Here is a 24,363-nt window from a genome sequence, read left to right on the forward strand (position 1 = left end):
AGAAATAAACTTAAAAAATATTTTGAAAACATCTCAATGTCTTAAGTCATCATCACCAGGTAAACAAATATAATATTTAGTCAATAAAAAGGTGTATATCTAAAACAATTCAAGAACTCATAATAAGATTAACTGTGGTAAATGTGCAAGTTCATTATAGATACAGGCTTACACCCTGTTGTATACAGATAGAGGCTTAAATGGTTATCTTATTGGAAAATACACTGAGTTTTCTGTATTCCCTGGTTATCATACATTGTCACCTTTAAAAATAATGTTAAGTATTAATTTTTATGCCATCTATTAATTTACCAACTAGTTACCTTGTAAATGAGAAGTCATGATAGTACTGAATTTCAGCTTAGTTAGGATTTACAGGTTTGGCCCTGTGAGACAACCACTTAAAATTCCCATTGTTGTCATTTAAATGGCATTTAGAACTCCAAGAATGAGTCTGTATGCAATGTTCTTTCAAATTTTGACAAATCTCATAGAATTGAAGTACTCCTCATTATAAGAACACCTGAGAGTCCATTAGATGTTCTTCAAGACCACAAACAGGCTGGTTATTTGGCCGTTGAAATTTTGACCTATTTTTAGTAAGACCTATTGGTTTAGAATACTAACAGAATTTCATGGGTTCCCTCCTGGATGCAGGAGATAAGAGAACATTTCACTCATAACATTTGTATTATGCAATGCAAACAAAATTAAATTGTTTTTCCTTGAATGAATCCTGCCTGAATAAAACAATGAAAGAAAAAGAAAAAGAGGGGTGCCTGGGTGGCTCAGTTGGTTGAGCATCTGATTTCTGATTGCACCTCAGGTCATGAACTCCTGGTCATGAGACTGAGCCCTGCTTTTGGGCTCCATGCTGAAGGTGGTGCCTGCTCAGTTTCTCTCTGCCCACTTCCCCACTCACCCACCCACGCTATAAATAAATAACTAAATAAATAACCAAATAAATAGCTTTAAAGAATTACAAAAAGAAAAAGAACAGTATGTAGTCTAATTTGTAAATGAATGAATATTGAAATAATACACACTGGATATATTTTAAAGCCTTTTTTCTTGCTTGTTCTCCGGTTACATCTAAGACTATAGTGCATGATTCCCTTCAAAGTATATCAAGTATTGTGAATACTTTGGTCCAGATGTGTCAAATTAACAGTAAAATAACAAGTATACCACCAAAAAAATCATTGGAAAATATTTAGAGACACCTGAAAACAAAACTCCATATATCCAAACTTATAGAATACAGGGAAAATAAGGCTAATGGGAAAATTTATAGCTGAAAATGCTTATATCAAAAAAGATCTCAAATCAACAACCAAACTCTACAACTTAAGAACTAGTAAAAAGAACAACAAAGTAAACACAAGGCTAGCAGAAGAAAGTTAGGAATCAGTATTATATCAGAGATAAATAATAGGAGTAGAAAAGTAATCTTCCAGGAATTGGAATAGGAATAGCAGAGACGATAGAGAGAATAGAATAGAATAGAAGAGAGATAAATAATAGAAGTAGAAAAGGGAATAGAAAAGTAATCTGGAAAATCAATGAAACCAAAAACTCGTTCTTTGCAAAGATCAATAACATTGACAAAGCTTTACCTAGATTGACTAATGACATAAAGAGAGAAAACACACTACTAAAATCAGAAAGGAAAGTGTAGATACTATTACCTATTCTACAGAAATAAAAAGGATTATAAGACAGTACTGTAAACAACTGTATGCAAACAAATTGGAAAACCTAGATGAAATGAATAGATTCCCTGAAACTAAAACCTACCAAGACACAATTATAAGAAAATAGAATATCTGAATAGACCTATAACCAGAAAGGGTACACTTGACAAAGAAAAGCCTTGGACCTCATGGCTTTACTGGTGAGATTTACCACACATTTACAGAACTAACACCAACACTTTTCAAACTCTTCCCAAAAATCTGAAGCAAAGGGAAACTCTTCTGAAGTCATTCTATAAAGCTAGCATGGTCTTGATACCAAAGCCAGACAAAGATACTACAAGGAAAGAAAGCTACTGATCAATATCCCTGATGAATATTGGTGCAAAACTCAACAAAATACTAGCGAATTGAATTCAGAAGCATATTAAAATGGTTATACACCAAGACAAAGTGGGATTTATTTGTGGAATGAGAGGATGTATCAACATAGGAAATCAATCAAGGTGATACATCACATTAAAAAAATTAAGGTGAAAAAAACCACATGGTCATCTCAATGCTCAATGCAGAAAAAGAAAAAATTCAACATCCTTTCCTTATAAAAGCACTTATTCAACAAGGAAGAAAAGGAAATTATCCCAAAATAATAAAATCCAATGATGAATACCCCACAGTGAACATCAATGTTGAAAGCCTAAAAACTTTCCCTCTAAGATTAGGAATAAGGCAAGGATGTCTGCTCTCATCATTTTTGTTCAACATAGTATTGGAAGCTATAGCCTGAGTAGTTAGCCAAGAAAAAGATGTAAAAGGTATCCAGACTGGAAAGGAAGGAATGAATTGATCCCTGTTTCATTACATAAACTTCTCTGTAGAAACTCCAGAAAAGAATCCAACCAAAAAAGAAAAGAAAAGAAAAGAAAAGAAAAGAAAATGGTAAAATTAATAAATGAATTCAGCGAAGTTGCAGGATACAAAATCACATGAAAAAATCATGTGCATTTTTATTCAGTCACAATGAACAGTTCAAAAGGACATTAAGAAAACACTTCTATTTACAATAGCATGAATAAAACTGTGGGAGCTGACTCACGAAGGAGGCAAAAACTTGTACAGGGAAAACTAAGAAAATTGCTGAAAGAAATTCATGAAGACATTAAGAAAAAGGAAGACTTTTCTACGTTGAAAGACTTAACATTTTTGATTTGTTAATATTACCCAAAGCAATCAACAGATTCAATGCAATCCCTATCAGAATCCACATGATATATTTTGCAGAAATAGAAAAATTCATTCTAAAAATCATATGGAATTTTATTTGGGGTCAAGAGACCCCAAAAGCCAAAACATTCATGAAAAAGAACAAAGTTGAAGGCCTAACTTTGAATTTCCTAATTTTGAAACTTATATAAAGCTACCGAAATCAAAGCATTGTGGTAGTGGTATAAAAATAGATATACAGACTTAAGCAGAAACAGAGTCCAGAAAGTCACCTTTGGATGTATGGTCAAGTGATTATTGCCAAGGGTGCCAAGACCATTTATTGTGAAAAGACAGTCATTTCAACAAATGATACTGGGAAAACTGGATATCCACATGCAAAAGAATACAGTTGACCCATACCTAAGACCGCACTCAAATTACTCTAAAAATGGATGAAAAACCTAATCCTAAGGGCAAAAACTATAAAAATCTTAGAAGAAAAACTTAGGGCAAAGCTTCACAACATTAGATTTGACAGTGATTTCTTGAATGTGACATGAAAGTCATAGGCAACAAAAGAAAAAATAGTCAAATGGGTCCTTGTGAAAATTTAAAACTTCTGTGCATTGAAGAACAGTATCAAGAGAGGAAGAATGTAACCCATAGAATGGGAGAAAATAGTTCCAACTCACAAATCTGATAAGGGAGTAATATTCAGAACACATAGACAGCTCCTGAGACGAAAAAAGACCAACAACCCAATTAAAAAGTGGGCTGGGGACTTGAACAGATATTTCTCCAAAGAAGATATATAATGGCCAACAAGCACGTGAGAAGATATGCAACATCAATAATCCTTAGGGAAATGCAAATCAAAACCACAGTGAGATACCAGTTCTTAGGGGGAAGAAGTGGTTTCTTCCAGCCTTCATACAAGGGAACAAATGAGGGTCCATCGATACCACTTCACACCAAATAGAATGGCTACTCTTTTAAAAATAACAAAATAACAAGTGCCAGTGAACAGGAAAAGAAATTGGAACCCTTGTACACTGTTGGGAATGTAAAAAGAGCAGCCACTATGGAAAATGGTATGAAGCTTCCTCAAAAAATTAAACATAGAATTATTGTATGATCCACCCACTCCATTTGTGAGTATATACCCAAAAGAATTGAAAGAAGAGACATGAACAGGTGTTTATAAGCAGCATTATTTACAAGAGCCAAAAGAATTAAGCAACCCATTGTCCATCAATAGATGAAGGGATAAGCAAAATAAGGTGTATACGTACAATGGAATACGATACAGCCTTACAAAGAAGGAACAACCTGATACACACTACAACACGGATGAACCTTGAGAAGATTGTGCTAATTGAAATACACCAGCCACCAAAACACAAGTATTGTATGATTGCACTTACATATGGGATCTAGAATAGCCCAATCCATAGAGACAGGAACTAGAATGGCATTTTGCAGAGGATGTGACAAGGGGATAATGACGGAATTTTGTTGAATGGATAAAGAGTTTCAGTCTTGATTATAAGAAAAGAGTTGAAGACAGATGGTGTTGACGGTAGTCTTGGAGTATAAATGTACTTAATACACTGAACAGTACACCTAAAAATGATTAAGATGGTAAATCTTACATTTTACGCTTTAAAACTATGATAAATTTGGTCATTGATGCTAACTACCATCATTTTCTAAACATTAAAAATGAAGTAAATGAATCATTTTAGAGAAGCAGGGAGGGGCCATCTGATTAAGGTTTATGGATCTAGACGTCAGGGGCATGCAGGGATATTCCCTCCAAGGTAAGACACCGATTATTGCAAGTTGCATCTCTCACTGCAAAGAAGGAAGGACATGGCCCAGGGGACACGTGGGGTTCCAGCAACACACATTTCACCCCTAGGGGTTACGTTTGGCCCACGTCTGGATGACCTAGAGGGATGCTAGCTTTGAGTGGGACCAGAACAGAAAGATCCAGGCCATGCTACATTCAGATACCATCTATTGGACCTCTTGATGGTAGAAGGGTCGATGCTGGGAAAGGATGCGGTGCGGAGCTAAAGGAAAGCACTAGTAGGAGAATCACATGCTGGCACCTCAGGTATTATAGTAAGGTCATGCCATCCACAAAGAGTAGTAGATTCCCTTTTAGTATAGAAGTGCCATGTGGTGTGTTTCAGGACCTGGTAAGACAGAATGTTTGTCCATGGGACACCAAGAAGGCACATGATTAAAAATGACCATATGCAGGGCTCCTGGTGGCTCAGTCTGTGAAGTGTCTGACTCTAGATTTCGGCTCAGGGCATGATCTCACAATTCATGAGATAGAGTTCTGGATTGGGCGCAGTGCTGAGCATGGAGTCTGCTTAGGATTCTCTCTCTCCCTCTCTCGGTACCTCCCCCCACTCATTCTCTCTCTCTACACCCCCTCAAAAGAAATTAATAAACTTTTAAAAATGACCCTATGTGCTAGGTTCTGTGTAACACACTAAGTCATCAATTAGCCAGGTCCTCATCAGTCCATCCTAAATGGAAATGGTCTCTCGGCACTGAAGCCTGAATCATTCACCAGCAAACACCCACCCATGAACAGGAAATGAAACACTGAGCTGATAAGTTGACTTCATCAAGCCTTTATCACTGGTCAGCCCAGGACTGGTGGAATGGGCGCATGAATGGAGTGACCACATGTCAGAGACAAAGCCACATATGGATCCAGCAGCCATGATTCCCATTTGGTCTACTGCTACCTCTGAATGTCCACCCTGTCAGAAACAGAGGCCAACACTGGGCCCTGCTATAACACCATCTCTTTAGGTGATTAACTGTCCATGAAGTGACAAATTGACTGCATTGAGCCCCTTCCATCTTGGAAGGGCCAGAGACTCATCCTCACGGGACAGATACCTCTCCCATGTGTGCGCTCCTGTTTCCTGCCCACACAGCCAGTGCCACTATCTAGGGGCTATCAAAATGCATGATCCACAGGCTCAGAATTGCTCTCAACATGGTATGTAGCTGGGAGACCCCTCACAGTGAAGGAGGTGCAGGATGTGCCGTGACTATGGGATCCACCTGTCATGTTACATTTCAGATGGTCCAGATTTAGTCAGCCACACAGAATGGCCCTTCTAGGGCACAAGCTGTCAACTTTGAGAAAATACTCCAAAGGGATGGGTGCCATTTTCCAGAAGACAATGTATTTATTGAATGAGATTTCTCTATATAGTGCTGTGGTCTCATGAAGAAGAGTATGTGAGTCCAGGACCCAAGGGGTGGAAACAGGTATTGATCCACATACCGTTGCTTCCAATCAGCCACTGGAGAAATTTTGCTTCTTTTGTCTGCATTTCTCAACATGGCAGGTTGGAGGTCCTGGAATAAGGATTGACTGACCCTCATACACATTATGGCTGCCACCAGGGATGTTTGGACTCCCTGTGCCCAGGGCAGGAGTCTGCTCTTCTCCAGGTGGAAGTAATCCACCCTGATCAGGATTACTGAGGGGGTCGGGGGTCGGGGTCCTCTTACACAACTGGGATAAGAGTAAATGTAGGGGGAACCCGGGTGAGACGCGGATGCCTGCTGGTTCTTCCTTGTCCCATTGTAACTATGAAGGGACAAGTGCAGGAACCCAGCCTGACAAGGTCTTCATTTCCAACGGCCCAGACTGCTCAGGTAGGAAGGTTGCAGTCACGCTCCCAGATAAGCCACAAGGGCCCCCACACCTGGGCTCTGCAATCCATGGCAGTATTTGTGCAGACGCCCTACTTCCCATGGGCTGGGTCACACAGTAGCAGGTCTGGGACATGAAGGCGGGCTGGTTTCTGGGTGGCATGGGGCTGTCTGACGGCTGACTGTAGCTGAGGACTCCTCTCCGGCCTTGCTCACCTTCACGTAGGTTGCCTGGTGGTCTGTGATAGTGCAACACACCTGTCTCCTCTGGACCATCATGTGGGGCCGGACTGGCATCTCGGTCTGCTGGCCCTTCCAGAATTTTTTGTCTCCCTCTGCTATGCTCTGACAGGTGTTTCCTCTGATAATATCATGGTGAATTTAACCCTGTCTGGTTTTGGAACCTGCTCCCGGGAGGACTAACAAAATCTTTCCGTCTGTAAAGCAACCACCCACTGCTTATTCCTTCTGTAAATTCCTCCTCTTTGTCCAGTTTCTCCCTTCAGCCTCTGCTCCAGGGCATTTGTCTTGTAGTATCTTGTGAGCAAAGAGGAGTTTGTTGTTTTAAGCCACTAACTGTGAGCGTCGTCTGTTACACAGTAATAGATTGCTAATAAAGCTCTCTAAAACTTATTTTATTCTACATCTCTTTTATTTCCTTGCACTTGAGTTTTTCAATGTTTATTTTTATTTTTGAGAGAGAGACAGAGAGTTAGTGAGACACAGAGCGTGTGCAGGGGAGGGGTAGAGAGAGGGAGACATAGAATCCGAAGCAGGCTACAGGCTCTGAGCTGTCAGCACAGAGCCTGACACGGAGCTCGAACCCATGAACCATGAGATCCTGACATAGGCCAAAGTCGGACTTTTAACCAACTGAGCCACCCAGGCACCCCTCCTTGCACTTTGAAAATGTTGTCTGTATTCACTGCCTTCAATTCTGCTCCTTTATTTTCTTGCTCTTGTTTTCTATTGTGTTTTGTCTCTCCTTGCACCGGTCTGCTCCCCCTTTCCCTTCCTCTGTCTTTATTATGGATGATTCTAAACATATACGATAAGATTCCAAATGAATAAAACAATACTATATGGTGATGTGGAAACGAAACATATCTGGACTTAGAGGTTGAAGGTATAGTAACAAGGTACATGGAATTCAAGTAAAGGAAATCAAGTTATTAATAGGGTCAGACCTGGGCAGTCCTGCAACCAGGCCGTGATGTTCACACTATTGCCTGCCCTTCAGGTGAAAGAGCTGCCTCTCAGTTTTCATTTTCAGAGCAATCGGAACAGCAACAGAAACACATGCACACGCCTGGTGAAAGGTTACACTGGTACAAACACTTTGGAAATCAAGCTGGCGTTCGCTGGTCTGGTTACAGCACATCCCGCGTACAGTCTAGCAATCCTACTCCTGATCATACACTCAGGAGGATTTCCGGCCCATTAAAATGAAATACCAAAGTTCATGCCAAGGATACTCTGTAAGAACTATTTGCATTGGAAGAAAACCACAGCCAATTATTCTGAACCGTGTAACAGAGAGGATACAGAATATCATACACATTTGATCTTTTGGTCATTTGATCTTCTGCTCACTGGCACCTCATTAATTTCTGGCATACAATGTTGCATATGGTGTGCAGACAATTCTATCTCGTGAAGGATTTGATGGGGCACATTAACTTCACATTCAACTGGTTCAATGTATTCACAGAATGAAAAAGTACATTGTTGCTCAATGCAAATTAAGCTGGAAATCATACAAAGGAATAACCACTGATGAAATTGCAGATTTGAATGGAATGACAACAAGCAGAATTGCCTAAAATATTTTAGGACAGAGTAACTGTGTTTTTTAAAATTTGTTGATGCCTGGGGCACCTGGGTGGGCTCAGTCGTAAGCGTCCGACTTCAGCTCAGGTCACGATCTCACGGTCGGTCCGTGAGTTCGAGCCCCGCGTCGGGCTCTGGGCTGATGGTTCAGAGCCTGGAGCCTGCCTCTGATTCTGTGTCTCCCTCTCTCTCTGCCCCTCCCCCATTCATGCACTGTCTCTCTCTGTCTCAAAAATAAATTAAAAAAAAAAAGTTAAAAAAAATTAAAATAATAAAATAAAATTTGTTGATGCCTAAATCTCTTTTACCAAATCTCATTGAAGACCATAGTGAGAGATGTTAAGTTTATATGAATGTTCAATAAATTTCTCATTATTACTTTCTAAAGACAAGTTTGAAGCATTCAATAAAAATAATGGGTGAAAGAAGCATTTGACTTACAAACCCTGGCAGATTCCAAGATGGTTGCCTTAACCAACCTCAGGTTGTTCATACTCTCCCAGTTGTTGGATCAAACAGTAATCCTGGTGCTGGTGTGAAGGGACTTTGCATGTGCAGTTAAGGGTCATATCAGCTGAATTAAAACAGGAGGGTTATCATGGTTAATCCTGACCTCATCAGGAGAGCCCTTAATAGGATCAGGTTCTTCCTGAGTGAAGGCCTGGCATAATGAACAGGACTCACCGTGAGAGAAGCCTTGACCATGGAAGGGGCCACCGGGCAAGCAGTGCTGGTGGCCACAGGAGCTGACAGCAGCATCCCACTGACATTGTGCAAGGAAGTGGACCCTTGCAGGGGGATGTTGAGGGGATGTTGAGGGGATGTTGAGCGCAAGGTGCAAACATTGCCTGTGACACACCGGAGAGAACCCTCAGCATCACACTGGACTGCTGACCTGCAGAACTGGGACACATGGATGGCTGCTGTCGTAAGTCACTATGGTTGTGGGAATTTGTTCTGCGGCAATAGGAAACCACTGCACAGCCTCAGTGTACATAGCGGTCTTGCCCCCGGAATGAAGTTATGAAACTTCATGCATACTAGTGGCATGAAAAAAATCTTTCCTCATTTTTGCTTATGTATTTTTCATTTTATGATTTTGTATCATGGAATTAAATTCTTTAATTTTTTTTTAAATTTGTCTTTTATTTTTTGAGAGAGACAGACAGATCATGAGTGGGGGATGGACAGCGAGAGAGAGAAGTAGATACAGAATCTGAAGCAGGCTCCAGGCTCTGACTGTCAGCACAGAGCCTGACATGGGGCTCGAACTCATGAACTGTGAGATTATGACCCGAGTGGAAGTCGGACGCATAATGGACTGATGCCACCCAGGCACCCCTGGAATTAAATTCTAATAGCATATTTCATTCATTCATTCATTTGAAAACAATTAATTTAGTGTTTACCATTCACCAGGAATGGCTTTCTATGCCGGGGATACAGCTTTCACCAAAATAGCCCAAAGCCCCTGTGCTCATGGGCCCTACATTCTAGAGGCTTCCCAAGAGTGGGACGCGGTCACTGGAGCATTTTCAGTGAACACATGACACAACCTGACTCACATTAGCAAGGTCGCTGACTCCTGCAAGGAGAAGAGCCCCAGGTGGCAAGTGATGCAGGGCACCAGGGCCACAATCCAGGAGGGAGAGGATGGTGGAGACTTAGGGGAGGAGAGGGCCTGAGGGATGAGAGAGACGTAGAGAAGGGCTGCAGACACAGGGTGAGGAAAAGAAGCAGAGGGAAAGAATTCTAAACCAGTGGAATTCTCAGATTTAAATATGTTGTTATACAGATTTTCAATAAACCTCTATCTACAGGGCTTAGCAAGAAATTCTTTGCATCTACTGTTTACTGTACTCTGGGGGCTGCCTGAAAACCAATTACCTCCTTACATTAATCAGGGTGGAGAAAATGGTACCAATAACACCCCAATAAAATATTCCTTGGGTTTTCATTCACAACCACAGGCAGTGCACGAACACTGGTGAAGGGCGTTTTCACTGCACTAAATACATGCCACTTTGAAGGAATTGATGGTTGCATACTATGGTCGAAATATACTGTATTAATGATATTTTCTGTATTCTTGATGCTCTGACATTTGTGACTCCCATCACTGGGGAGACACTGTCCGTCCCCTGGCTGGACAATTCTTAGAGACAGCTAAGTGCTTGCCCCGGAGCATGCCTTTCCTTTGCAAACTCAACAATCCAATCCAGATGCCACATTCTGAACCATCTCTCTGTCAGGCGCATACACTCCAGGAGGCAATATTCCTCTGCTCCAAAGACTCAGGGTCAGCTACCAGCCTTCTAGAGAGAACTCCCATCCCCCAGAGCCCACCGATAACGTTATTCAGACTGGTCAGTTCTAAACTGTTTCCCCAGCCCCTCCTTCCCTTTCTCAAGGAAAACACAATCGAGGCTCTGAGCCATGCTTTCTTCCTCTCCTTCTGCCCCCACTTGGCCCTGTGTGGCGTGCCCTGCCCCTCCCCTCGGGAAATGTAAGTGATAAAAGAAATCTTCCCGCAGTGGCATCAGCCTCTCCAGCTGTCACTTAGTCCCCTTGATAAACAAAGGCCCAGGCACAGATCATATACAGTAGCAAACTGTACTTCTATGTGCTGCTTTGTGTTGAGGATTGTCTGGGACTCACAGAGCTATGGAACGAAGATCATTTTAAAATACAAAAGCTCGGGGCGCCTGGGTGGCTCAGTCGGTTGAGCGTCAGACTTCAGCTCAGGTCACGACCTCGTGGTCCGTGAGTTCGAGCCCCGCGTGGGGCTTTGGGCTGATGGCTCAGAGCCTGGAGCCTGCTTCCGATTCTGTGTCTCCCTCTCTCTCTGCCCCTCCCCCATTCATGCTCTGTCTCTCTCTGTCTCAAAAATAAATTTTAAAAAAACGTTAAAAAAAATACAAAAGCTCTACGCCATGGTTTGGGAAAATGAAAATTACAGCTTTAGTTATTGCAAGGCTATGAAAACAAATGTATCTAGGAAGGATAAAACCACTACTTTGACAGATTAGATTTGGATCATGGAGTGGTGACCAAGATGATGGTTAATAAACAAAAAGCAAACAGACCTCTGTGAGATTCTCTAGCTGGTGCCTCAGGCACAGGTGCCCCAGGTTTCAAGAGGAAACCATTGTTTCTCTACCAACCATCCCGAACCCAGCTCAGTCTCTGACATCAAATTCCCTGGGACGAAGTTTCCTTCTAAAACAGTCCAGGAGGTTATGTCCTTCCCTGTGCAGAAGCTTTTTATATGGATGTAGTCCCAGTAGTTTATTTGTGCTTTGGTTTCCCTTGCCTCAGGGAACACATCTAGAAAGAAGTTGTTACTCCCCATGTCAAAGAAATTAGCGTGTGTGTTCTTTTCCAGGATTTTTATGGTTTCAGGCCATTTTGGCCTTTAATCCACTTTGCATTTATTTTTGTGTATGGTGTGAGAAGTGGTCCCTATTCTTTCTTTGGCATGTTGCCTTCCTGATGAGAGCACCTGGTGATGTATGGAATTGTTGAATCACTTTGTTGTTCTCGGAAACTAATAAAACACTGTATGTTATCTGACTGGAATTTAAATAAAAACAATGAATAAATAAGTAAATAAATAGGTAAGTCAGTCAGTCAGTCAGTCCAGGGAGAGAGATAAGGGGTTAGAGGAAGGGAGTCCAGTTCAGGGGGGTGGGGGAGGGGGTGTTTCCAGGAAGGGAAGTGAGGAGAAAGGGCTGAGCCCAGTGTGCTGTCTCTACCTGGCACCTTCAGAAAGTCCCTGGACCAGAACTCAGAGAAACAGTGTGACAAAGAGAGCTCCCTGCAAGAGGAGAGGGGTCAGGTCCCAGTCCCTTGTCCCCAAGAGGGTGTGGCTCTCAGGGTGGAAGGTGCAAGGGCACAGAGGCAGGGAAGCCTAGTGTTGGGAGTCCCCATCTCCCCTGGTCTCACTTCTCCCTGTCACAGCCTGTGTCAGGTCCCCCTGTCTGGGATTCATGAAGGCGCCCCTGTTCACACTCCCATTGCCTGTCTGGTTTCTAGAGAAGACTATCATATCAGCTTCACCGCGTTCCCTGGCCTGTCCTGGCCACAGACAGGCTGGGACTTAGATTCTCCCAGGGGATGGGGATCCTGGGGCCTTGAACCTGCCTCCTGGTGCTTTCAGGGGCCTGGCCATGACCCTGACCTGGGCCAGTGAGTGTGAGGTCAGAAGGAAAGAGCCTGTTATGTGTAGGAGCAAAGGGACCGCCTGGTGGGGACGCTGGACCACTGGGGAAGGGGGCCACCGCCCCCACTCCACACCCCCACCCACCCCTGCCCAGGCCTGGGCCATCCTCCCCTTGAGTCCTTCTTGCGACCCCGCCCTGCTCTCCGCCCCCCCCCCCCCCCCCCCCCCCCCCCCCCCCCCGGTGGAGTGCCCCTCGCCCTGCCCTCCCGGCTGCCTCCATCTGGGACCCGGCTCCGGGCCTGGAGGAGGGTCGGACGGGGTCTCAGCCCCTTTGTGCCCACAGTTCCCACTCCTTGAGGTGTTTCCACACCGCGGTGTCCCGGACCGGTCGCGGGGAGACGCTGTACGTCTCGGTGGGCCAAGTGGACCACACGCAGTTCCTGCGATTCCACAACGACGCCGCGAGTGCGAGGGTAGAGCTGTGGAAGCCGTGGGTGGAGCAAGAGGGACACAGTTTGGGACGAGCAGACGGAGATCGCCAAGGTGCACGCACAGACCTCCCGACCGAACCTGCACACCGCCCTCCGCCACTACGACCAGAGCGAGTCCGGTGAATGACCCGGGCCAGGGTCCAGGTGACGAGTCCCTGAATCCCCCTTGGACCTGCTGAGGTCTCTCTGAGCTCCGGGTCCGAGATTCACCCCGACGCCAGGAGACCTTCGCGGCCCCCACCCAGGATGAGCCCGCGGGGATTCACTCGGATTTTATCTAGTTTCTGGGTCTTTGACCAATCACTGCGGGTAGGTATCCTGAGGAGTGAGGCCAGGAGAGCCTGGCTGCAGGGCTGGGGGGGGGGGGGGGGGGACGGCTGCGGTGGGGGGGGGGGGGGCTAGCTAGCTAGTGGGCGGGGATGCCCGCGAGGCTGGGTGAGAGAGTGGGCGGGGCCAGGGCCTCACCTTCCAAGGCACTTCTGGCTGCAACTTAGGGTTCGATGCGAACCACCTCGGCGGGTGTGAGCAATTCGCTAGGAGGGCGCCGATTACAGCCCCCTGAAGGAGGACCTGCACTCCTGGAGGGCAGCGGAGGAGGCGGTTCGGATCCTGGGCGCCAGTGGGAAGCTGCCTGAGCAGCCAAGCACTACCGGGTGTTACCTGCAGAGGGAGTGCGTGCGGGGGCTCCACCTGTACCTAGAGAAAGGGAAAGAGACCTTGTAGGAAGCAGGTGTGTGGGGCCGCCAGGCCTCCTGATCTCCCCTGGGGCAGGTGCTGTACCTCCTGCTGGCCCCACCAAAAGGGAGGAAAATAGGATTGACACCAGAATTCTTCCCTGTCCCCCTCCTTGGGTCCTGAGGGTGAGGACGTTCCCCTGGGTTTTCGGATCCTGTGTCAGAGAGAGACTGGCTCGCAGGACCCATCCTTCTCTCAGGACAGAGGGGATCCAGTCTCTGTGGAGAGACATATCTCTAAACGAATTCAATAGCAGGTTTCCTTGACCCTGGTATTCACCTTGGGCACCCCCAGGTGACGTCCTCCCTCAAGCCTTGCTCTCTGTCCCATGCCCAACTTCATTGGAGGGCTGACTCCAGGTGTTTTGAGCCACTGGGCCTCCTCTACCAGGTCAGGACTAGAAGTCTCTGTTCCCTCACTCAGGGACCCTGAGCCTCCTCCCCTAGGCTGTCTTACTTACCCTGCCTCCAGACCTTCCCAAGGGATGGGAAGTTATGCCAGATCCTGGAGCTCAGGCTGGGATGTGAGTCTTGCACTCCCCTGCCCACCCCATTGTCCTCTCCATTCTCAGCATGGTCACATGAGTGCTGCTTCGGTGGCCCCTGGGGGATGATGCAAAGTTCCTAAAGTCTCTGACCCTTCTCCTCAGATCCTCCACAGACACATGTGACCTGCCACCCCATCTCTGACCATGGGGGGACCCTGAAGTGAAGGGCTGTGGGCTTCTACCGGACAGAGATTACTGTGACCTGGCAGTGTGATGGGGAGGATCTGACCCAGGACACGGAGCTTGTGGACACCAGGCCTGCCGAGCCGGGACCTTCCAGAAATGGGCAGCTGTAGTGGTGCCTTCCGGGAGAGGAGCAGAGATACACGTGCCTGTGCAGCACGGGAGGCTGCAGGATCCCGTCAGCCTGAGATGGAGTAAGAAGGGGGATGAAGGGGTGGATTCTATCCACACAGCAGAATACACGACACCTTCTGTAGACCTTCAGCGGCATCACAGCTGAGGCCCAGGGGTCAGAACTCTCACCTTCCCTTTCGTTCCCGGAGCCCCTGCGTCACTCCAACATCCCCATCATGGGAATCATTGCTGGTCTGGCTGTCCTTGGAGCTGTGGTCACTGGACCTGGGACCTGGAGGAGGAAGAGCTCCCGCAGGGAAAGGGGTGAGGTCAGAGTTTTCTTGCACGAGGTTGCAGGGAGAGTGATGGGGGGAGGGGGGGAGGGGTTCAAGCCATATGTAATTTTCCAGTGTCTTATCTCAGTCCTGAGAGGCACCATCCACACACATGTGCTCACCCAGTTGGACCCTGTTTGCTAATACTCTTTCGAAAATCACACCTGAAAAAGAGACAAAACATTCACCTCGATGCTTCTGGTGATGGGACCTGATTCCCAGCAGTCACAGGACAGAGGGGAAGCCCTGCTGCACACAGACCTCCAGGAGGCTTTGATCTAGTTTCCACATGTCCTCTTACCTCACATTGTGTAATCTTGCCCTAGGTCTGTAGTTAAAGTTCTGGAAATTTCTTTGGAGGCCAAAATTTCAGGGGCCCCTTTAGGACCTCAGGGCCCAAGCCTTCTCCCTGGCCTCTGATACGATGCTTTGTTCTCACAGGGGAAAAGATGGAGCTACACTCAGTCTGCAAGTAAGTATGGACGGGGTGATCCCTGAGACCCTGGGTAGTGCAGACGGGACCCCATGAGGAGCTCACCCACCCCATAGCTCCCTTGTCTCATCTCCTGGAGGCTCTGACCACGTCCTGTTGTACTGTGGCTGTGACAGTGCCCAGGGCTCTGATGTGTCTCTCAAGGCTTCTAAAGGTGAGACCTTCAGGGTGCCTGGGTGGCTTAGTCGGTTAAGCATCTGACTTCAGCTTGGGTCATGAGCTCAGAGTTCGTGAGTTCGAGCCCCACATCAGGCTCTGTGCTGACAGTGCAGAGCCTGGAGCCTGCTTAGACTCTCTGTCTCCCTCTCTCTCTGCCCCTCCCCCACGGTCTCTCCCTCCCTCCCTCCCTTTTTCTCTCAAAAATAAACATTTAATATATATATATATATATATATATTTGTCAAATTATATATAAAGGTGAGACCTTGGAGGGGCTAAAGTGGGAAGGGGCACAGGGGACGAGATTGGGTTAAGGGGATCCTCTGGACTTGGATATTTGAGTGCGTGGAGGGTTTTTACAAATGTTACCACTTAGAATGACTGACTTGAATGTGTTCATGATTATTTTCTGTCACAGTGTGAGCCAGCTGCCTCGTGGGGGACCGAGTGATATAATGTCTCCCTCTCTCCCTCTGCCCCTCCCCCATTCTCTCCCTCCCTCTGTCCCTCCCTCCCTCTCTCTCTCTCTCAAAAATAAACAAACATTCAATATATACATATGTCAAATTTTATATATATATAATATATATATTTATAAAAGTGATAACATGGGGAGCGGTTGGGACAGTGGGGATGAGATTGGGGGTTATGGGAATCCTCTGGACTTGGACATTTTGAGTGCATGAAAGGTTTTTCCAAATGTCACCACTTATAATAACTGACGTGAATGTGTTCATGATTAGTTTTCACAGTGTGAGCCAGCTGCCTCCTGGGGGACTGAATGATACGAGGTTTGTTCTCACTGCCACTTAGTGACATCAAGAACCCTAGACTCCTTTATGTGTAGAAGGTGTCCGAATGTGTCCTTGTTCCTGGTAGCATAATGTGAGGAGATAGGGACAGTGGCCCACTCCCCACCACGACCCCTTCCCACACACACATGCTGTAATGGTATCATGATGCATTCACATGATCAGTCATCAGAATGTACACATTAAATACACGCAAATCTTGGTGATCAATGATGCCCTAATAAAGCTGTTTATAAATTAATTTTATTTGGCAGGAGAGACTAGAAGATGGTGGCATAGGAGGATGCTGGGCTCACCGCATCCTGCTGATCACTTAGATTCCACCCAATCTGCTTAAATAACCCAGAAAACCGCCAGAAGGCTAGCAGAACAGACTGTCCAGAGCCAAGCATAGACAAGAGGCCCATGGAAGAGGGTAGGAAGGGTGGAGAGACGGTGTGTGCTACACAGACTGGCAGGAGGGAGCCAGGGTGGTGGAGGGGCAGCCCGCCCGGCAAGGCAGAGGCCCCGAGTCTGACTGGCAAAAGCGGAGGGGCCGGACGGAGTGTGTTCTGACAGCCAGCGGGAGTTAACATCTGGAATGTTATAAGTCATCAGCTCTGCTCTCAGTTAGCAGGGAAGGCGAGAGGATGCCAGGAGGGAGAGTTGTGCCCCAGAAGACAGAACTTAGCTCGACGGGGAACAAAGGCACTGGCAAGTGCCATCTCTGTCTCCCATCCCCCAGCCATAATCCCAAAGGGAACCAGTTCCCATCACTGAACTTGCTTGCACCGCACAAAACCCAACGCTGTGCTTCTGTGGATCCATCCCTCCCAACGGCCTGCCTCCCTCCTGGTGCTGCAGGGCCCTTCCCACAGGGGACCACTGACAGCAAAGTGAGCTAATCCTGACCCTCCCACCCCTGCACACGTTGCAGCAGATCCACCCCGGCTAATATGCCAGATCCCATGGAAGCAGCACCACAAGCCTGGCAGTGTGCAAGTAGCCCAGACAGGGGCCACACCACTCCACAGTGAGTCCTGACCCTGGGAGAGGGGAAGATAAGGGACACAGCAGTCTGACTGTGGCCCCAGGGGTGGGCTGGAGGCAGACCTCAGGTCTGACTGCGGCCCTGCCCACCAACACAAGTTACTCCAACCAGCACAGGGGAAGTGCCCTTCAGTTCCGCACCACCCCAGGGACTATCCAAAATGACGAAAGAGAAGAATTCTCCTCAAAAGGAACTCTAGGAAGTAGCGACAGCTAACGAATTGATCAAAAACGATTTCAGCAACAAAATGGAACAAGAATTTAGAATAATAGTCATAAAATTAATCGCTGGGGTTGAAAAAAGGATAGAGGACAGCAGACAATCTATGGCTACAGAGAACAAGGAACTAAGAAATAGTCATGAGCTAAAAAAATGCTATAAGTGAGGTGCAAATTAAAATGGAGGCGACCACAGCTTGGACTGAAGAGGCAGAGGTGAATTAGGAGATGAAACTATGGAAAAAGAGGAAGCTGAGAAAAGAGAGACAAAAAACTCCAGGAGTATGAGGGAAGAATTAGAGAACTAAGTGATACAATCAAATGGAACAATATCTGTAACTAGGAATTCCAAAAGAGGAAGAGAGAGAGAAAGGAGCTGAAGGTGTACTTGAAGAAATCATAGTTGAGAACTTCCCTGATCTGGGAAAGGAAAAAGGCATTGAAATCCAAGAGCACAAAGAACTCTCTTCAGACCTAACTTGAATCGATCATCTGCATGACATATCATAGTGAAACTGGCAAAATACAAGGATAAAGACAAAATTCTGAAAGCAGCTAGGGATAAACACACTGTAACATATAAAGGGAGACCCATAAGACTAGTGATGGATCTATCTACAGAAACTTGGCAGGCCAGAAAGGAATGGCAGGAAATCTTCAATGTGATGAACAGAAAAAATATGCAGCCGAGAATCCTTTATCCAGCAAGTCTGTCATTTAAATAGAAGAAGAGATAAAGGTCTTCCCAAACAAACAAAAACTGAAGGAATTCATCACCACTAAACCAGCCCTACAAGAGATCCTAAGGGGGATCCTGTGAGACAAAGTACCAGAGACATCGCGACAAGCATGAAACCTACGGACATCGCAATGACTCTAAACCCATATCTTTCTATACTAACTCTGACTGTAAATGGACTAAATGCTCCAACCAAAAGACATAGGGTATCAAAATGGATAAAAAAGCAAGACCCATAGATCTGCTGTCTACAAGAGACACATTTTAGACCTGAGGACACCTTCAGATTGAAACTGAGGGGATGGAGAACTATCTATCATGCTACTGGAACTCAAAAGAAAGCTGGAGTAGCCATACTTATATCAGACAAACTAGACTTTAAAATAAAGGCTGTAACAAGAGATAAAGAAGGGCATTATATAATAATTACAGGGTCTATCCATCTGGAAGAGCTAACAATTATAAATGTCTATGTGCCGAATATGGGAGCCCCCAAATATATAAAACAATCACAAACATAAGCAACCTTATTGATAAGAATGTGGTAGTTACAAGGGACTTTAATACTCGACTTACAACAATGGATAGAGCATCTAGACGCAGGATCAATAAGGAAACAAGGGCCCTGAATGATACATTGGATCAGATGGACTTGACAGATACATTTAGAACTCTGCATCCCAAAGCAACAGAATATACTTTCTTCTCAAGTGCACATGGAACATTCTCCAAGATAGATCACATATTGGGTCACAAAACAGCCCTTTAGAAGTATACAAGAATTGAGATCATACCATGCATACTTTCAGACCACAATGCTATGAAGCTTGAAATCAACCACAGAAAAAAGTCTGGAAAACCTCCAATAGCATGGAGGTTAAAGAACACCCTACAAAAGAATGAATGGGTCAACCAGGCAATTAGAGAAAAAATTAAGAAATATATGGAAACAAACAAAAATGAAAATACAACAATCCAAACGCTTTGGGATGCAACGAAGGCAGTCCTGAGAGGAAAATACCTTGCAATCCAGACCTATCTCAAGAAACAAGAAAAATCCCAAATACAAAATCTAACAGCACACCTAAAGGAACTAGAAGCAGAACAACAAAGACACCCCAAACCAGCAGAAGAAGAGAAATAATAAAGATCAGAGCAGAAATAAACAGTATAGACTCTAAAAAACTATAGAGCAGATCAATGAAACCAAGAGTTGGTTTTTTGAAAAAATAAACAAAATTGATAAACATCTAGCCAGGCTTCTAAAAAGGAAAGGGAGATGACCCAAATAGATAAAATCATGAATGAAAATGGAATGATTACAACCAATCCTACAGAAATACAAGCAATTACCAGGGAAGACTATGAAAAATTACATGCCAACAAACTGGACAACCTGGAAGAAATGGACAAATTCCTAAGCACCTACATACTTCCAAAACTCAAACAGGAAGAAATAGAAAACTTGAACAGACCCCTAACCAGCAAAGAAATTGAATCACTTATCAAAACTCTCCCAACAAATAAGAGTCCAGGACCAGATGGCTTCCCAGGGAAATTCTACCAACATTTAAAGCAGAGAATACCTATCCTCCTCAAACTGTTCCAAAAATAGAAAGGGAAGGAAAACTTCCAGACTCATTTTATGAAGCCAGCATTACTTTGATTCCCAAACCAGACAGAGACCCAGCAAAAAAAGAGAACTACAGGCCAATATCCCTGATGAATATGGATGCAAAAATTCTCAATAAGATACTAGCAAACTGAATTCAACAGCATATGAAAAGAATTATTCACCATGAACAAGTGGGATTCATTCCTGGGCTGCAGGGCTGGCTCAACATTTGCCAATCAATCAATGTGATACATCACATTAATAAAGGAAAAGATAGAAACATATGATCCTGTCAATCGATGCAGAAAAAGAATTTGACAAAATTCAGCATCCTTTCTTAATAAAAACCCTCGAGAAAGTCGGGATAGAAGGAACATATTTAAACATCATAAAAGCCATTCATGAAAAGCTCACAGCTAATATCATCCTCAATGGGGAAAAACTGAGAGCTTCCCCCTGAGATCAGGAACACGACAGGGATGTCCACTCTCACTGCTGTTGTTTAACGTAGTGTTAGAATCAGCAATCAGACAACAAAAGGAAATCAAAGGCATCAAAATTGGCCTTTGAAGTCAAGATTTCACTTTTTGCAGATGACATGATATTATACATGGAAAACCCAATAGACTCCACCCAAAGTCTGCTAGAACTGATACGTGAATTCAGCAAAGTCGCAGGATAGAAAATGAATGTACAGAAATCAGTTGCATTCTTATACACTAACAATGAAACAACGGAAGACAAATAAAGAAACTGATCCCATTCAGAATTGCACTAAGAAGCATAAAATATCTAGGAATAAATCTAACCAAAGATGTAAAAGATCTGTATGCTGAAAACTATAGAAAGCTTATGAAGGAAATTAAAGAAGATATAAAGAAATGGAAAAACATTCCATGCTCATGGATTGGAAGAATAAATATTGTCAAAATGTCAATACTATCCAAAGCTATCTACACATTCAATGCAATCCCAATCAAAATTGCACCAGCATTCTTCTCGAAAGTAGAACAAGCAATCCTAAAATTTGTATGGAACCGCAAAGACCCCGAATAGCCAAGTAATTTTGAAGAAGAAGACCAAAGCAGGAGGCATCACAATCCCAGACTTTAGCCTCTACTACAAAGCTGTCATCATCAAGACAGCATGGTATTGGCACAAAAACAGACACATAGACCAATGGAATAGAAGAGAAACCCCAGAACTAGATCCACAAACGTATGGCCAACTCATCTTTGACAAAGCAGGAAAGAACATCCAATGGAAAAAAGACAGTCTCTTTAACAAATGGTGCTGGGAGAACTGGACAGCAACATGCAGAAGGATGAAACTAGACCACTTTCTCACACCATTCACAAAAATAAACTCAAAATGGATAAAGGACCTGAATGTGAGACAGGAAACCATCAAAACCCTAGAGGAGAAAGCAGGACAAAACCTCTCTGACCTCAGCCACAGCAATTCCTTACTTGACACATCCCCAAAGGCAAGGGAATTAAAAGCAAAGATGAACTATTGGGACCTCATGAAGATAAAAAGCTTCTTCACTGCAAAGGAAACAGTCAACAAAACTAAAAGGCAACCAATGGAATGGGAAAAGATATTTGCAAATGACATATTGGACAAAGGGCTAGTATCCAAAATCTATAAAGAATTCACCAAACTCCACACCTGAAAAACAAATAACCCAGTGAAGAATTGGGCAGAAAACATGAATAGACACTTCTCTAAAGAAGACATCCAGGGGCGCCTGGGTGGCGCAGTCGGTTGGGCGTCCGACTTCAGCCAGGTCACGATCTCGCGGTCCATGAGTTCGAGCCCCGCGTCAGGCTCTGGGCTGATGGCTCAGAGCCTGGAGCCTGTTTCCGATTCTGTGTCTCCCTCTCTCTCTGACCCTCCCCCGTTCATGCTCTGTCTCTCTCTGTCCCAAAAATAAATAAACGTTGAAAAAAAAAAAAAAAAAAAAAAAAAGAAGACATCCAGATGGCCAACAGGCGCATGAAAAGATGCTCAATGTTGCTCCTCATCAGGGAAATACAAATCAAAACCACACTCAGATATCACCTCACATCAGTCAGAGTGGCTAAAATGAACAAATCAGGAGACTATAGATGTTGGCGAGGATGTGGAGAAACGGGAACCCTCTTGCACTGTTGGTGGGCATGCAAACTGGTGCAGCCTCTCTGGAAAACAGTGTGGAGGTTCCTCAAAAACTTAAAAATAGATCTACCCTATAACCCAGCAATAGCACTGCTAGGAATTTACCCAAGGGATACAGGAGTGCTGATGCATAGGGGCACTTGCACCCTAATGTTTATAGCAGCACTCTCCACAATAGCCAAATTATGGAAAGAGCCTAAATGTCCATCAACTGATGAATGGATAAAGAAGTTGTGGTTTATATACACAATGGAATACTACGTGGCAATGAGAAAGAATGAAATAAGCCCTTTTGTAGCAACGTGAATGGAACTGGAGAGTGTTATGCTAAGTGAAATAAGTCATACAGAGAAAGACAGGTCCCATATGTTTTCACTCTTATGTGGATCCTGAGAAACTTAACAGAAGTCCATGGGAGAGGGGATAAAAAAAAAGAGGTTAGAAAGGGAGACAGCCAAAGCATAAGAGACTCTTAAAAACTGAGAACAAACTGAGGGTTGATGGGGGGTGGGAGGGAGGGGAGGGTTGGTGATGGGTATTGAGGAGGGCACCTTTTGGGATGAGCACTGGGTGTTGTATGGAAACCAATTTGACAATAAATTTCATATTAAAGAAAAAAGAAAATGGTCATAAAGTGCCTCAGCAATGCTTCCAAAAAAGAAAAGAAAAGAAAAGAAAGAAATAAAGAAAGAAAGAAAGAAGAAAAGAAAAGAAAAGAAAAGAAAAGAAAAGAAAAGAAAGGCAGGGCAGTAGAAGAGAAAATAGATTCTACACACCCTGGTGCACACCTTGGGGAAGGACCTGCATGGTGGTGGTGGTTCTGGGAGGAGGGCAGGTCATATCTCCAAGGAGGGTTAGGGGGAGACTTCCAGCCCAGGATGGGCAGGCTGGGAGAAGGCTGGCTGTGTGGAAAGCCTTGTGCTGACCACGTGGCTGGACAGCCAGTTTGGAGACCAGATGTCAGGAGTGGGGCCCACTGAGGTCATGGAACCAAAGGATGGGGTTAGGGCCAAGAATAAAGGCAGCGGGACCTCAAGCAGTTTTCTGGTTGGTGGGGGAGAGGGGAAGGCAGTAGCCAGCAGGGGAGACTAGTGTTGAGGGTCTGGGAAGGGGGGACTGAATGTTTCAGAACAAACTTGAATCAGAGGCTGACAGGAGAGGAGGGGACTTGGGCCAAGAGCCAGGAGGAAGGGGTGCTGATGGCAGGGCCCCAAGGGAGGAGCTCCTGAGAGAGGAGAGCTTGGTGAGGGCCCAGCATGTGGGCAAGGAGTGTGAACAGGCATGGGGCCATAGGGGAGGGGTGCAGAGGGACCAAGGAGACTGGGATTCCTGCGCACAGGGAGAGTGGAGGCCACAAGGGAGTGAGGGTGGGATGAAGGAGAGGGGACAGGACATTGCGGGTGTTGGCGCAGGGTGGAGGAGGGCCAAGGGCAGGTGCCTGCACTGGAGGGGAGGGAGGAGGAGGGGCGCCAAGACAGGGGACAAGTCTGGACAAGGCTCTGAGCACCATGCCACAGCGCTCCCCTTGGTGATGGCAGGAGGACAGTGGGAGGGAGAGTCTGGGCAAAAGACTCCTCAGAAAATCAGCATACACTGGAAGTCTTAGCTTCAGAAATCAGACAACAAAATGAAACAAAAGGCATCCAAATTGGCAAGGAAGTACTCAAACTTTCACTCTTCTCAGAAGACATAGTACTGTGTGTAGAAAACTCAAAAGATTCCACCAAAAAATTGCTAGAACTAACACATGAATTCAGCAAAATAGCAGACTGTCAAGTCGATGTACAGAAATCTGCTGCATTTGTAAACATGAATAACAAGGTAGAAAAAAAAGAAACAAAGAACCAATCCTATTTGGGGTTGCACAAAAAACAATAAGATACCTAGGAATAAACCTAACTAAAGAGGAAAAAGTTCTGGACTCTGATAACTATAGAACACTTATGAAAGAAATTGAAGAAGACACAAAGAAATGGAAAAGCATTCCATGCTCATGGATTAGAAGAACAAACATTGTTAAAATGTCTATCCTACCCAAAGCAATCTATACATTTAATGCAATCCCTATCAAAATACCACCAGCATTTTTCACAGAGCTAGGACAAATAATCCTAAAATTTGTATGGAACCACAAAAGACCCGAATAG

At 44.8% G+C, this 24,363-nt stretch overlaps 2 protein-coding genes across 2 annotated transcripts in view; one reads left to right on the forward strand and one right to left on the reverse strand.

Annotated features, from left to right (window-relative positions):
* LOC112853766 (class I histocompatibility antigen, Gogo-B*0103 alpha chain-like) overlaps positions 1 to 24,363 on the reverse strand; it is a 112,149-nt gene that overhangs the window by 77,818 nt on the left and 9,968 nt on the right. The window lies entirely within an intron of this gene.
* Positions 1 to 24,363, forward strand: part of LOC112853700 (class I histocompatibility antigen, Gogo-B*0101 alpha chain-like) — a 215,150-nt gene that overhangs the window by 23,995 nt on the left and 166,792 nt on the right. The window lies entirely within an intron of this gene.

Source organism: Puma concolor, chromosome B2 (genome assembly GCF_028749965.1).
Source record: "Puma concolor isolate L17-30 chromosome B2, mPumCon1.1.hap2, whole genome shotgun sequence".
Lineage (NCBI taxonomy): Eukaryota > Metazoa > Chordata > Mammalia > Carnivora > Felidae > Puma > Puma concolor.